Genomic DNA, 10,803 nt, shown 5'->3' on the forward strand with positions numbered 1-10,803 from the left:
ACCCATGCCCTTACAAAGCCGGCCAACTTGGTCCCAGCATGCAGCAGCAAGAGCAGCAGTGAAGGGGAATCAGAGGAAGGCAGCAGCCAGACACAAGAAGTGGAGGAGGTGCCATGGAGGCCGTCCGGGATGTGGGAGGGACCGCAGCCCCTGAGCTTTGACGCTCCCTTCGGCAGGGCAAGTCCACCGGGCCAAGTTCCCCTCCCAGTCCATGCTGATTTTACTGGTAGCTGGGTGAGGGGGGCAGAGAGGCGGGCTGAACGAATGCGCCTCGAGGACTCAGCAGTAAGGGAGAGCCCGGGCAAACATGCTTCTTACCTTTGTGCGCGTGCGCAGGAAACCAGGAAAGCCAGACTTCACGTGCAGCCCGGCAGAACTAAGGGCTGCTGGGAGCTGAGGGTGGGGCTTCCCTTCCAGGAGGAAGCAAGCCCCCACCCTAACTTCCCTCCCTTCCTCCCGGTCCCAATCCAGCCGCTGAACATAGTTTCAGAATGGGGTGGGGGGAGCAAGGGTGGCTGGAACCAGTTACACCTGGGGGAGGGTGAGCACCTTCCTGAAAATTTCGGGGAAGGCTGACGCCCTGACGCCCCCACGAACTTTACGCCTATCTGGCAGGGATAGGGTGGGTCTTACATAACAGTTCGGTCTGGGCCACAGGAGTGCAACGCAGTGAATTAATTTAGATTTCAGTACTGTGCAGGAGGAGGATGGGGGTCAGAACCACAATGGACAGACCACAAATATGTTGTCATGTGTGACAGTCCACAGCTGCCTTTGCTACAACAGGATTTGCAGTGGAGATGAGAAACCCACCTGGGACTGAGTGCAACTTTTTGCATCTCAGAAGCTTCTCCTGGGCCGATTCCACATCAATGGTTGCCCCAGCGTCATCCCTCAATAATATTTGCTGCAATGGATCGTTTTCCCACTTGTTGCTGCGGGGTCGGCAATTGGCCCGAATCTAAGGGTCATTCCCCCCAGATTTTCCCTCTCCGCCATCCTCAGGATCTTTTTCGTGACTATGGGGTTGAATTCGGGGGATCCTAGTGGGGAACGCAAGAATTGCGGCTGTTGTCTCTCTGCTTCTCTCCCCTTCCCACCTGCAACCCCTCCCCCGGCATGCGGGTTTTTTTGGTTTCTCCCTGTGTTGCGTCGCAATGCAATAATGAGCCATCGTTGACTGGCGTTTAAATATCCCTTTAAATGTCCGTATGCTGTTTTCCCATTCGCCATTTGTATAAAAATAGTGCAATTGATAAGAAAATGCATTAATGGTGTCATAGAGGCATGGACAAAATTTTAGCGGGGCTGACCTAGGGGGCTGTTCCTTTAACACCACTAGCTTTTGCTGTGGCCCATGGTGTGACCAATGCACATATGGGCCAATCAGAAATCATTTTAGGATAGGGAGGGCTGATTCGCCATTTTGTGGCATCAGTTTAGCAGCTGATCTACAGTAACTTCCTGCCTTTTCCCGGAGTCCAGGGTGTTTCATGGAGGGAGAAAGAAATGCTGGATCTCACAGGGATCTGGGGCTAAGAAAAGAAATGCTGGATCTCACAGGGATCTGGGGCATAAACGGTCAGCATTGGAGTGCAGAACCAAGTCAAAGGCTCTTTGCCAAGATTATAAATGAGTGGTTGGCCACAACCAGAAATCGGGGGCATCGCCAATTTCCTGCCAATATTTTGAACAGCCGATTGCATCATGTGGAAGGATGCTAGCACCCGCCGGTTGAAGATTAATATGAGCCTGAAGGCTAAGTACGTTAAACCAGCGATGATTAGGGAGACCGTACCAGGTTCAGATGAGATGTTCCCCGGACCCCGACCTGCTGACCATTAACCGTGATGATCTAAAAACATCCACTCCCATTGACCATCAGTGTAAGTCCTGGGGTGTGTGGGGGGGGAAACGCTACTCTTGTGCATGCTTGTTGTGTTGACATACAGCTAAATTCTCCCCTAATGTTCCCTTCCAGGGAATGGAGAAAGTATTCCCGACAGTCAGCCTCAAGACATAGAAAGTTGCCAGGAAGATGTAGAATCATTGTTGCCAACAACTGCTGGTGAGTGTCGCCACATGGGCATCCCCTTGCAGGCTAGGTGGTGGTATGGGTGAGAAGTCAGGCATCCTTTAAACTCCACTGCAGTCCGTTTAAATCCCCCCCCCCTTGTTAACGTTTGTGTTGCAACGGTGTCACAGCATGTAGATTTTTAAAGGGATTTCCTTGGGTTGCTTACATGGTCCTTTGGGGATTAAGGATGGCTCTGATAGGACTACCTTATCAGAACCCCCCCCCATCCTTCCCAGTTCTGAGGCCAGATGCCCTCTTGCAAGATGGTAGAAAGCTGGGAGCCCATCCCTGGGGTGGGGGAGCCTCCCAAGCCTTATAACAACATGGGCAAGGCTGGTCTACCACATGCTGTTACCCCAAGGGAGTAAGTGTGGGGGTTGCAACTGAGGATTCCTTGTAAGGTTGCAGAAGGAGCATGCCAAAACGCTATTTCTGGAGTGGGCATGGATGTGTATGATCTCAGCTGTAGTCCTGCCTTTTTTGAGTAGGGTTGCCACCAGGCCTGGAGAGGAATGTCCTGTCCCTATAGTAGTGGCTTAATGGGATGTCATGTACCATGTGATGTCATTTAGCTCTGTGCCATGAGAAAGCTTCAGCTGCTCATTGGTTGGGGGGGGGAATTACAGGGCTAGTTTTCTTTTATTTTTTCTAAACCTGCATTTTGTGGTTCTAAAAAAATCTCCCTGGAATGGCTGGAAGCCTTTGGTCTATCAAAGTGAACCCTTGGTTTAGACACTTCTTGCTGGTAAATACAATGGCCAATCTCATGAGCTGGATAATGAATTCTCTCTGAGTTTTATAGCTAGGTCTTTCCAGTTGCATATATATATTTGTTCTTTTGTGTGGCTACTGTAAAATGTTCTACTATAGACTAAGCCCTGTAAGCTATGTAAGCCACAATGAGAGAATCTCATGATGCTGCAGACACAAAGATTTCCCGTATTACTGATCCTCAGATTCTGAGCCTTGCTATTCTTAGTGGGAAGAAAGGGGGGGGGGATCCCCCTCTCAAGATCACTTCAAACAAAACAGCTTTAATAGTGTGAGCCAAGCAATGGGCTGCAAGAAGAGGAACTGATGCAAGCAACAGGGTGTGGGGGGAAATTGCAGCAGACTGGTTTCAAAAAATAAAGATTGGTTCGGAGGGTAAACTACAACCTGTTAAGATGGAAAGACTGTGGAATGACTCCCTTACCAGACATTTATCAATTCTATATGAACACAACATGAAAGTTAGCATGACTTATCCTACAAAAGTGACACAATCATACTTGCTTAAAATTTTACTTTTTTCCAGGCAGAATACCAACACAGAAACAGAAAACCAGCAAAGGTACATTTAAAAGGACATTTAAATGCCAGTTAACGATGGATCATTATCGCATTGCAATGCAACAACGAGGGGGAAACCAAAAAAGGGGGAGGGGGTGCTGGAACATTAACAGAAATCAGGGAGAATTCATGACTACATCAGTGTTTAATTTCTCTGTTGTGCAAACAGGAACTCAGCCAGGGCAGTCCGCACCCGCTTCCCCTCATCCAGATGTCTCTGGTTTATTGCACAGTAGTTCTGCATATCTTTATCTGGAAGGAGCATAGAGTCTTGTTCCTGTCTATCTAGTAACACATCACATCCCTTTTCTTCACAAACGGTTGTGACACAGGATGTGATTACAGAGTTTACATTCTCAACAGATACATTTCACCCGGTTGACAGTATGCGCCAACAAGCCTTCAGTCTTTCAAATGCTCGCTCCACCACATTGCGAGCACTACTCAATCTCTTATTAAAGTACCTCTGAACCCTATTTCTTGGCATTCAGTAGGGTGTCATCAGCCACCGCCTCAGTGGATATGCCCCATCACCCAGAATGATTGCAGGAACTCTAACACCATGAACAGTGGTTGTAGGGTTGCTACAAAGAGTCCTGCATCCACGGCAGAGCAAAGAGTGCACCTAGTGAACACATAAGCATCATTACATCTGCCGCTGTATCCCACCACAGCATCAAAGAATCTTCCCGAATGGTCCACAGTCCTTTAGAGCAGTCGTGCTTCTTGTTGCCATATTCATTGATCCTTCCCCAGGTGCTCGAATGGTAATGTGGGTACCATCAATGGCACCGATGCAGTGTGGCATCCCCAGGCGCCCGAAGCCATCCATTATCTGAAAAATGAAACAAGCACCAGTCATTTACACCATTTCCTATCATCCCAAAAACCTAAGTAAAAGAAGAAGCGAACACACAAACAAGTAACTACTACTTAAGCAGACATCATGTGGCACATAAGCCTTCCCTTTAACTACAGGTATACCACAATAACACATCAATATAGCAACGCAACTAATTAAAGCATTTTTTTAAAATTACCTTGCCTATCTTGTTGCCAAGGCACACTACACTGGAGTACAATTCCAGCTCAATGCAGAAGCACACTTCGAGAACAGTTTCCCCAACAGTGGACAGACCAATTCCAAATTGCTCACTGACTTCACGTAGGTGTCTGTGTTTGCCAAGTACCAAATGGCTGCAGCCATGCGCTTATCTGTGGGGATTGGTGAACGCATCTTTGTTGTTTGCTGTTCAAGCCTTGGTTCCAGGACAGAGACAATTCCCATGAAAGTTGAACGGGTCATTCTGAAGTGCTTCAACCACTGTTCATCGCTCCAAACTCCAACAACAAAGTTTGCCCACCAGTCCGAACTTCTGGGGTTAAACTCAGTACCGTCAGGGAAACTCAGCCCCATAGCTAAGGAGTTTTTGGGGAAGGGGGGGCACCAGCCAATTAAATCAAAGTTAATTAACTTTGATTTAATTGGTAGAATTCCAAAGGCAGCCCCGGCTACAACCGAGGGGGGAGGAAACTAAATGAGTCCCTCGACCAATTCCAAATTGCTCACTGACTTCACGTAGGTGTCTGTGTTTGCCAAGTACCAAATGGCTGCAGCCATGCGCTTATCTGTGGGGATTGGTGAACGCATCTTTGTTGTTTGCTGTTCAAGCCTTGGTTCCAGGACAGAGACAATTCCCATGAAAGTTGAACGGGTCATTCTGAAGTGCTTCAACCACTGTTCATCGCTCCAAACTCCAACAACAAAGTTTGCCCACCAGTCCGAACTTCTGGGGTTAAACTCAGTACCGTCAGGGAAACTCAGCCCCATAGCTAAGGAGTTTTTGGGGAAGGGGGGGCACCAGCCAATTAAATCAAAGTTAATTAACTTTGATTTAATTGGTAGAATTCCAAAGGCAGCCCCGGCTACAACCGAGGGGGGAGGAAACTAAATGAGTCCCTCGGGGTCCCGGCTGATTCAGATCTGTTTTTTGGATTTTGGATCCATCTCTGTGTCTGTCTCGGGGAGTTCTTGCTGTCATGTCTCCAGCTAACCTTTCCAGGAGTGCCGGAGTGCCGTAAAGGCTGTGGGGGAGAGGCCAGAGGCGGCCGGGGGGGGGGGGCGGACCGCGGCGCAGAAGCATTCAGGTGCCCCCAAGGCGACGTGCCCACCAGGCACTTGGGGCGGAAGCACATGTGGTGCCCCGTCACCTTTGTGTGTCGCTGGCTTTCGGGAACACTGCCTGCTGCTGCTGCCGCAGATCTCCCGGCCTCCTTCCTTTCATCGGGTAGAGAAGGGGCAGTTCCACCCTTCCCTTCTAGCTCTGGCTTAGGGGCTGGGGAGCGGGTGGGTGGGGGAGTAAACTTTTAGTCTGGTCCAGCAGAGCGGCCTGGCTTGCTCCATTTATCATTGCCTAGGCCGGGGGGGGGGGTTGCTCCTGCTTAGAAGGGTGTTAGGGTTGGCCATGGAGGGCCCCCTGTAAAAACCGCAGGGGGGCCGGGCCCCGTGGGCCCCGTGTTAGCTACAGGCCTGGGAAAACTGCATCCCAGCAAGCGCATGCCATCTCTGAAGCTGGCGACGAGATGCTGATAAATGATGGTTTAGATCACACATTCTGAGGCAGAAGACTGCAGATCACAGAGATACCTTCTTCTCAGATGCAATATTCTCATAACAGCAAAAAACACATTGAGGGAGGAAGTCAGGCTGAGCGTTATCACCTGTAACAGGGACAGGATAACTCCTAGCGCTCTCACTCGCCTAGAAGACATGATGGCAGCGAAGGTTGCTGGTGGCACCTATCTTCAATGGAGTTTCCGCATTGAGGTTCAAAAAATTAAAGGTACCAATCGCGATTGTGTTACAGTGCAACCACACAACCACACATGCACTAACCACTCATGCGAAAGCAACAGCTGTTTCGGTGGATTTCCTCTTTTCACGGGCATTCCAGTTCAAAAACATTAAACGGACCAATCGCGGACCAGTTGCGTTTTAACACAACCACGCATGTGCAAACTACTCATGCGTAATCCATGGCTGTTTTATTGGGTGGATGTGCCACAATGCAACCATGCATGTGTGAAGAAGAAGAAGAAGAGAGATTGGCTTTATACCCCGCCCTTCAGTACCCAAAGGAGTCTCAGAGCAGCTTACAAACTCCTTTCCCTTCCCCTCCCCACAACAGACACCCTGTGAGGTAGGCGGGGCTGAGAGAACTCTGACAGAAACTGCTCTTTTTTAATGACAGCTGTGCCAGAGCTTGTGCCTGACCCAAGGTCACATCAGCAGGTGCAAGTGGAGGAGTGGGGAATCAAACCCGGTTCTCCCAGATTAGAGTCCATGCACTTAACCACTACACCAAACTGGCTCACAGGGTTTCTGTCGTGGGGAGAGGAGGGGAAGGCGATTGTAAGCTGCTCTGAGACTCCTTCGGGTAGTGAAAAGCAGGGTATAAAAGAATGGAAAGTAAACCATTAGTGCGGAATCACACCTGCTCTGCCTTCTTTTTTTGCAAGCACAGCTGTCTGGCATTGGGGCTTCATTTGAGACACAAAACAGGAGTGAAAGTTGCTGTGTGGAAGCAGCAATTACAAATTCTGCTATGTGGAAGTCAGCTTAAAATCTGTCTATGATATTTGTATATGATTTGTATTTGTAAGTGACCCCCCCTTGCCATTTCTGATACCAGTTGGCAGTTTTGTACTACATAAACAGGTAGATTATTGTATTTGGAAACTGCACAAAAATATGTCTTAAAAAACTGCAGCGGTGCATTCTAAGCATTGGCAAGTTTTGGGTCCTACAGCATCAGACATTGGGTTGGATCCAGACTAAATTGTCTGATAGCAGAACGGGTCTTTCCTGCATTCGCCCTTTCACTGCAGCTTGCTAAACTGACCACCCAAAACTGCTACTCCATCAATGGCAGGGGACCCTGGGGAATGGCAGCAGGAAGTTAGAAATGTTGTTTGGATCCAACCCATTGTGCAGACGCTAAGTTTTTCCCTGGGGGGGGTGTAAATCAGCCGGGGGGGGGGGCAATGTTCAACAGGGAAAGGGTTAAGAAGTGTAGTCTTTGCTCCTGCACCAGCCTTTCCTTTTGGATCACAGCCCTAGCAGCCATTTCTGGTTTTACAGATTTGTCAGGGGGAAAAGCATCACAGGAATACACATAATGGGTGTAGCTGCACACTGAAGAAGATTCAAGACAAATTTAAACTTCACATGAAAAAAGCATTTAAAAAAAGCATTCAGCTCTCAGAAACAGTGACAGCTTTAGGGATTTCTTTCCTAGCCATGATAGCTTTTTGAAAAAATCCAGAAACATCTGATGCAGCCACGTTTCTGCTGCAATTCCTGTCAGAACTCCCCCACCCCACCCCAGCTTCTATTGCCAAATGCAAGCGTTCACTTTTTATGTAACACAAGATAGGCAAATATTCCAAAGGTCAAGGGAAAATCGTGTCAAGTGGGAAAGCCTATTGGAGTGATCTGATTTGGAAAAAGGAGTGTGTGAGATCCTGAGTCATCACTTTTAGGGTGAAGTACCATCACCTTTGTCTCTAGCACTGTCGGAGGCGGACGGCTTCAAATCCCAGCTGAAGGGCTCCCAAAACTGAACCATGGGGCCCCCACCCTCTCAGTCGTTAGATGTTGAGCCTCTTTGGTCCTTGTTCTGTTTCGTCTTATATAGGACCTCTCTTCTCCTCTCTCTCACCTGGGCTTGGAGCTGTAGCAAGTTAACCTTTTTGAAGTTAATCTATTCACAATAAGTTAAACATACCTACGTGAATATGTCATGTGAGATGTGCTTCTATTTTTATAAGTAAAATTTCTTTCTCTTGTTACCATTGGAGTCAGGTCATCTTTGTAATTTGTTTGAACGGCATTTTCCACTTAACCAGGAAATGTGGAGAATCTGCGTAATGCTTCTGTGCTTCCAAGGCAAATGATATTTTTTTTAACATTTAACCCAATAAACTGTTCCCCATGCATAGTTTCTCTGATCAAAACCACCAAGCACGTGCTAGCTATTATAGGGGTGGAGGAGAAAGGGACAACAATATGGGCATCTTTTCCACCTAACAGTCATTTGGGGAGAAATCTCACGTCAAGATGAGGAAGTACCAGTAAGGGGAGTGTTGGGTATTACAAGTTGAAAACACTTAGTATATCTGGGGTTAAATGTTTGTTTATGTTACTCACAGGAAGTCACATGTTTCTCATGTAACCAATGTTCTTTAGATGTAGAATGCCCCGGAATTTTCTCCCTGATCTAGGAATTTGATTGGGACTAAAGTGTCAAGGTGTATTACCATTCTCTTCCTGTCTTTGTTTGGTGTTCTGAAGAACAAGAAGAGTAGCCATACTCTCTCTTCTAGTTTTGTCTTTGTAGAGTAAGGATGTAGCCGATTATGCTCTGTTGTTATTTATTTATTTATTTATTTTATTCAATTTATACCCCGCCCTCCCCGCTACGCAGGCTCAGGGCGGCATACAAGGGATTTTCATCCCAGTTACCCATGCTAGAATTTAGTAAAAACTTTATATTTTAATCACACATGGATTCCGAGTCTGAATTATCTTACTCTGGCTCTGCTGGACTATCTTATCTCTGCTAAATACCATTTTTTCAATATCTCACTATCACCCAACAGGGAGACTAAGCTGCTATCAGTTCTATCTGTGTCCCCCCCCCCCCCACATCTAAGAACCATTTACAAAAAACTTGGAGATCTGCTCAGGAATTTTCTGTATATTTGTTTAATAAATATGTTTACTCTGCCTCTCCTCGTGGTTCTCGGCAACTTATAGTATAACATGATGTTTAGGTGGGCTAAATGGGAGTTGGCGGGCTCTCCTTTGGAGGCTTGCAAGCAGAGACAAGATGGCCATCTGTCAGCAACGCTGGCTCACTATGAATTTAGGCAGATCATGAGAGAGAGGGCAGGAAGGAATGAGCCAGGCCCAGGGTAACACTGATTGCCATTTTGGGGTCAGGAAGGAATTTTCCTCCTGCTTATACTATTGCTGCAATCTGATGCACAGTTCTTTGGGAGCAAGTCTTCCGAGGATGTGGAACCCCACCTGCATGGGGAAAGCGGTATCTGATTGGACAGGCTGGATCTATGGAAGCGGCGGCAGAATGCCTTAAAGGAAGAAGAAGAAGAAGAAGAGATTGGATTTATACCCCACCCTTCACTACCCAAAGGTGTCTCAGAGCGGCTTACAAACTCCTTTCCCTTCCCCTCCCCACAACAGACACCCTGTGAGGTGGGTGGGGCTGAGAGAGCTCTTGACAGAAACTGCTCTTTTTCAAGGACAGCTCTTATCAGAACTATGGCTTGCCCAAGGTCATCCAGCCAGGCTCAAGTGGAGGAGTGGGGAATCAAACCCGGTTCTCCCAGATTAGAGTCCGCGCACTTAACCACTACACCAAACTGGCTCTCTTGAGGTGGTGGAGTGGACTGTGTTACTTCAATTGCAGGCACGGAAATCACATTTTCCGTGGTCCCTTGGGCTGTGGTCTCCCCCTTTCCAATCCCAAATTCCTGCTGCCCTGCCCTGGGTAGCCTGATCTTGTCAGATCCCAGAAGCTATGCAGGGGCAGCCCTGGCAAGCACTTGGATGAGAGACCAGCAAGGATGTTGAGGGTTGCTATGCAGAGGCAGGCAAGGGCAAACCACCTCTGTTCATCTCTTGCCTTGAAAACCTTATGGGATCGCCAAGAGTCAGCTAGACTTGACAGCAAAAACAAAAGGGGGTGGGGGTGGATGTCCTGCCAGGGGAACAGTAGCACAGCAGGGAGAAGACTGGAGCTACAGTGTTTCTCTCTGACATGCTAGTTTTCTCCTTACAGAGAACTTTCAGTGAAAAGAAGCAGGAGTCCACCCCCTGTGGCATTTTAAGGTCTAACCAAAAACATACCAGCAGGAACTTCCGTGGACTACAGCCCATTTCTTTGGATGCAACTAGTGACTACAGCCCATATCCCTAGGGAGGAGCGCCCACTCCTGCTGGAATTAACTCTGCTCCCCCAGACCGACCGGGCTGCTGTCCGGGATCTCTTGCAGAAGAGACCCCAAACGACACTCCTCCTCCTCGCGGGAGGGTCCCAGCTCCCCGGAGCCGCCTGGTGAAGAGTGCTGCAGGACTCACAAGCTGGCGCAAGAGATCGGCCTTAATGCACCCTCCTGGCTTCTCTTAAGGAGCAACGCCGCGCTGTTCTCCAAAGAGAGAGGTGAGGGGGGGGGGGTCCCCAAGGTCCCCGGGTTCCGTCTGCAATGGGGTCGTCCACTCTCTCCTGCCCCACGGAGCAGGCCTGCGGTTTCGCGTGGCGGTGGTGGGTGGGGAAGCCCCCCCCCCGGAGCCATAAATGGTCTCGGCGGCG

Source organism: Gekko japonicus, unplaced genomic scaffold (assembly GCF_001447785.1).
Source record: "Gekko japonicus isolate JY-2015 unplaced genomic scaffold, Gekko_japonicus_V1.1 scaffold2864, whole genome shotgun sequence".
NCBI lineage: Eukaryota > Metazoa > Chordata > Lepidosauria > Squamata > Gekkonidae > Gekko > Gekko japonicus.